Consider the following 5,990-nt stretch of genomic DNA (forward strand, 5'->3'; position numbering starts at 1 on the left):
GACTAAGGAAAAATATGATTAAAAACGAGCTTACAGCGAATAGCTTATAATTTTGATTTGAAACAGTATTAATAACTTCAAAGATAATTTTGAAATAGTATTAGGGTCTGTTTAGTAAGACCAAAAAACAAGCTTATAGCGAATAGCGAATAGCTTATAAGCTCGTTTGACCAAAAAAACTTTGTTTGGTAATGTTTTTTCACCACGAGCTTATAGCTTAATTTACAAGTTTATAAACTATTTTTCTGACGCTATTCCAAGTAGCGTTTGAGCTTATAGCTTATAGCTTATTGTTTTTTCTTCCACTTTTACCCTTACTATTTTAATTAAAATCCAATTTTACCCTTTACAATATTTAATTACGTTTAGGAAAAAAAGGTTATATTTAATTAAACGTCAGATTTCAAAATTGTAATAAATGAATACTATTGGTGTATTTTCCTTAAAAAAATATACAGGTGTGTTGTACTATTGTTTCGTTAATTTTTTTTAAGAGATTCACGTTCAATTTTTTATTTTTTTTTATAGAAAAGTTTAACTATTGGTGACATATAAATGAATACTATTGGTGTATTTTCCTTAAAAAAAATATACAGGTGTGTTGTACTATTGTTTCGTTAATTTTTTTTAAGAGATACACGTTCAATTTTTTATTTTTTTTTATAGAAAAGTTTAACTATTGGTGACATATATAGAAGAGTTACGTTTAGTTTTATTTTATGTTTAACTTTTTTTTTTAGGATTTTATGTTTAACTTTTATTAAGTATAAAAAACTGAAATAAAATAATATTAAAATAAGATTTTAGAAAGAAAAAAAATATTTTAACAATAATATATAAAAGACACATTAAATTAATAAAACTTATTATAAATTTTAAAAAAAGATATATTAAATAATATTTTTTTTGAAGAAATATTAAATAATATATAAAAAGATATATTAAATTAAAAAATTTAAATTATTAAATAGTAAATACTTAAATATTGATGGTTAATTTTATTATGAAATAAAAATGTCCTTTTATGTCATTTTACATTTGTCAGCTAATTAAACTGCTAATTTTACCAAACACTTCAACTAGCTTATCAGCTATAAATCATCAGTCATCAGCTATCCGCTATAAGCTATCAGTCATCAGCTATAAGCTATTAGCTATCAGTTATCTTATCAGCTATCCGCTATTTTTACCAAACAGAGCCTTAATATGTAAGACTGGATTGATAAAATCGTTTAATTTCAATGATCATATTAAATACTCCCTCCGTCCCTGTATGTAAGCTCTTTTACATTTTTCACATTTCTGAAGAAAAGTTGTTAGAGTAATTAATGTGTCTGTTTTGTGTGTTAATATTACCGAATTGTCCTTTGTTTGTATTTGTATTAAATTTGACTTTTCATATTTCAAGACAATTTAGTAGTATTAATTAGGGGTATGTTTAGGAAAAAATAATAAATGCATCTAGTAATTTGAAAAAGGTTTACATTTAGGGACAAACGTAAAGTCAAATGGGTGCTTAGATATAGGGACGGATGGAGTATGTACCAACGTTTTTATATATGTAGTTTTGTCAAAAAGTAAAAATTGAAGTATATAACTTGATTTTTCTTAAAAAAATAATATATAGTTTGATTTAAAAAACAAGAAGAAAATAGGTGTAAGTAATCATTTTTTTTTACCAAAGGTGTAAGTAATTATGTTTGATGTCATAAGTATTTTTGGACCAACCACCTCAATGTTAACTGGTTCATAAGCACTTTTTAACGAACTTGGCAGGAAAAAATGAGTAGCCGTTTAAATATCGTATGAATTAAGGACCAATTTGAATAAAAAAAAACTTAAAGGACCAATTTTAACAAAAATATTTTAAAAAACTAACTTTTTTTTAGGGAAAAGCGTGGGACAGGTGCAACACAATGATTTCTCATGAGATCACTCATCCTAGTACTACTCTCGATCAAACACGCTTAATTGCGTAGTTAAGATGACATCGAGTGCATTAGTGTTGGTATGATCGCACTTTTAAACATAACTTTAACTTTTAACTTTAAAGATCACGGAAGATATTTGGCCAAAAATAAAAAAAACTTTCGTTTCCAAACTTAAATTTGAAAAAGTTTAGGAGAAATTTTTTCATCACATTGACATTAATGATCATATTACAACTATCTTGTAATACGAACCATGTTCCTTGAAGTTACAAAATCAAACTAACCACTACTACTAGCACGGATTGCTCACACCGACGGCAAGGGTTGAATTTACGTCTTTACAAATAAAGATCGACTATCTACCAACTAGATCAACCCACACTTTAACTCCACAACCAAACAAGAAAAAAATTTGTTTTTTTCTTCACTCAAATTCCCTCTCCCCCATCTTTCTTTCTAACAAACAAAGTACTGATAGTAACGTCTTTTGGAGAATGGACTACGGTTGTACTTTCCAAGTGAGAGTGTAGTCAACTAAAGAGCAACAGAAATTCTACGAAATAAAGGACCCCAAACTAAACCGTTATTATTTCCTTAAGGAAGTTCAGATTCATATAAGGGGGTGCTTCCACCTGCTACAACAATAACCATTTGTATCCTTAGAAAATATTCCTTTCATCTTAAAATGTAAGCAAAAATAATCAATATAAGTTGATGTATCTGATGCAAATTTTGTATTAAATACATTAATTTTAGTTGATTAATTTTTGTTTACATAAGGGTCTTGCTAATCAGTGCCCTAAGGGAAATGGTTAAGGATTTCATTAATAGAAATTTTGTCTTGAAAATACAAGTCTTTATTTTTTTCTTAGCAATAATTACACCACTTTTCGATGCAAACTTACTTATTTTAATACTTTAACCAATGTACCAAGGACAATGGTTAGCATTCTCCCAAAATTAATTATCACTTCGAACAGAAAAAACTACTCCGGTCCTATTTATAAGAGAAATTTTGGTCAACAAAAGTTAATGTATCTGATTAAAAAATTGGTTCAGATACATCCACTTTTGTTGACTCAAATGTCTCTTATAAATAGGACCGGAGGGAGTATGAAACATACTTTAAATAAATTATATTATATTCATTTAATTTATGTAAACTAATGAAGGTGTGGTCATTTTATTATATCTCCTCTCCCATCAACCATAGATGTTGAATTTATTTTCCTTTCCCTTTCTTAAGGCACCGTTGAATATTTAAGATTGATGCTCATCTCACCTATTACACTTGTTTTTCTTTCATTGCTAGTACAATAAAAAAAAGAATTGATGGTTTACTACTTAATTGATAATAAATACTATTATTGGTGTAGTGTTCGATAATAATTATTATTATTACAATTATTTATTATAAATAATAAAGAGTTAAGTTAGCTCTAAATTAATTAGCTTTAAATTAAATTAAAAGCAGTTGTAGTTTTTTTTTTCTTTCTCTCTTGTTTCTAAGAGAGAGTCTTAAACACCGACTCTTTTTATTTTATTTTTTTAATTTAATTTCTTATAAGCAATGAATGAAGGAAAGGGCCTCCTTCTGCAGTTTGTGTAATTGCAATATTTACTACTCCACAAATTTCCAATTCCTGCATAGTTCTTGGGATTTTTCCAAACAATTAATACATTTCTTGGCCTCAATTTACACTCTTCTTCTACCCAATATTACTACTTCAATTCAATTCTTCTCTCTCTTCTTTCTCTCTCTACACCTTACACCCTCCTCAATTTAATTAAGCTTTAATTCACTCCCCTTCATTTACTTGTATAAATTCCCTTCAATCCCCTCTCCATTCTCACAACATCAAAAACACTCTCTTATTCTCTTTTTTGTTCTTCCTTCCTTTCTCTTCTATACGCAAAAAACTTGGTGAGTGATCATGAATATTTTCTTCTTCTACTTCTTCTTCTCCCTTTTCTTATCTTTTAATTTATTGTCTTATGCTTTATTTATTTACTTATTAATGTTTTTATTATTGTGTATTTTGTAGAAAACAGAGGAAGAAGATGAGTAGAAGAAACGGAAGTGGGCCAAAGCTAGATTTGAAGCTGAATTTGTCACCACCAAGGGTGAACAGAAGAATGGAATCATCACCAACACGATCAGCGTCGGTGTCGCCGCCGAGTTCATGTGTTTCATCTGAGAATGGATCAAGCAGCCCTGAAGCAACCTCTATGCTGTTAGTAGGTTGTCCTCGTTGTCTCATGTATGTGATGCTCTCTGAGAATGATCCAAAATGTCCAAAATGTCACAGCACCGTTTTGCTTGATTTTCTCAACGCTGAGAACAACAACAATAATAAGAAGAGTTAGAGTAATAACAGAGTAAGAAACAGAGTACTCTGTTTCAAACCTCTGTTTTTCTAAGAGCTAGGAATATTATCATTAATAGTAGTATTAGTAGTAGTAACTTTTAATTTTAATTTAATCCTAGGAATATGCTTTTTATTTTATAATTTAATCTTTTCTATGAGTAGTGCTACTTGCGCTCTATTTTTACCATCTTTCATTGAGGTAAAAACAATCCCAACAATTTTGTCAAAGCAGAGAAAGAGACAAGAAGTGGAGCGTAAATAGCACTATTTTAATCAATAGTAAAAAAAATGTACTGGGAAATTCAAGAATATTAGGGGGGGGGGGGGGTTCAGAGTAGTAGGGTTTTACATGATGTACCCTTTTGGTTTTCTTGTTGAAATTTAAGGTCAAAATCAATCTTTTAGTTTATCGTGACTCATTTCTCTTTTATAAATGATTATTAATATTGCTGTTTTATCCAATTCGTTCATGTTTGACATCATGCAATAAAAATAGCGGCAACAAAAGTAACTTAAGATTAACATCGTATCTATGACGACAGTTTATAGATCCTCTGAAGTACTATGAGGACAGTAAAAACTTAAAAATGGTTTGAATATGGCCCACATAACCAATGTTTACACCATACACTGAAATGAACTCATGCAAGGTTAAATTACACATGTGCATGTTGTATCCAAGAAATATCATCAATTCATGTGCGTTTTTATTTATATAATTAAAAAAAAACATTTTCTTATGGAATACAAGAAAATTATTTACGTGCATTTGACCAAAAAATAAATAAAATAAATACTACCTCCGTTCCTTTTTAAGTGTCACTTTTTAACATTTTACACAAACCAAGACACTCAATAAATATTACTTTTTCTTATACAATAATCTATACTTTTACTATAATAGCCTTAGTCGATCATTTAATATCTTATTTCATATATTTCTCTCTTCACAATAAATAACTAAGGGTAATGTTGGTAAAACAACATTTATTGTTACATTGAACTTTGAAAGTGACAGTTAAATAGGAACAAAAAAATTCTTCAAAAGTGACACTTAAAAAGGAACGGAGGGAGTAAGTAATTAGAGAGAGAAGGAATTGCACGTTGAAATTTAAGACTAAATGGTTGGCAACTAATGAGGGTAATTAAATGTGAAAGTTGACTTTATTTAAGATTGCTTGCTAACAATTTTGATCATCATAGCAAATTTAATTTTATAATTTCATTCAGATCCCCTATAGGTATGATCCAAGGTAGTCAATGGGGAATTTTTCTTATAATAGTGTTTGATTTTTTAATAAGAAAAATATATTTTAGGATACATTATTTTTGAAGTCATGTGTAACCACGAGTATAATGAGAGCAATAGCGTGAAAGTTGTATGTCGTGTAGTATAAGAAAATTTGATTGTGTTAGGAAGAGGAGGATGAATAAAACTACAAAACAATGGATGGTATAGAGAGTGGGTTGGGTTGGGTAGTTCCAAGCATTGAAAAAAAAAATGGCCATTCTATTAAGACCATTTAAATCACATAAATGCAAGAGTAATTGAGACAGTTGAGCATAATGAGGGAGATATTACGTCAGATGATAAATGCCAACCTTTTTTCCACCTATTTTTTTTCTCCCCCTTCCTTAGCTAAATCAAATTATTTTGATCATTTGATGTGTTTTGAAAAAAAAAAAATTA

The 5,990-nt window shown here is 28.8% G+C and overlaps 1 pseudogene across 1 annotated transcript; it reads left to right on the forward strand.

Annotated features, from left to right (window-relative positions):
• The first annotated feature begins 3,715 nt into the window (after window positions 1-3,715).
• LOC146910818 (protein GL2-INTERACTING REPRESSOR 1 pseudogene) lies at window positions 3,716-4,478 on the forward strand (annotated as a pseudogene). The gene is made up of 2 exons (XR_015018612.1): window positions 3,716-3,855; window positions 3,977-4,478. The product of XR_015018612.1 is annotated as a protein GL2-INTERACTING REPRESSOR 1 pseudogene (transcript).
• Window positions 4,479-5,990: the final 1,512 nt, after the last annotated feature.

This window comes from Medicago sativa, chromosome 7 (assembly GCF_051527215.1).
Source record: "Medicago sativa cultivar Bolivia chromosome 7, Bolivia_mono, whole genome shotgun sequence".
NCBI lineage: Eukaryota > Viridiplantae > Streptophyta > Magnoliopsida > Fabales > Fabaceae > Medicago > Medicago sativa.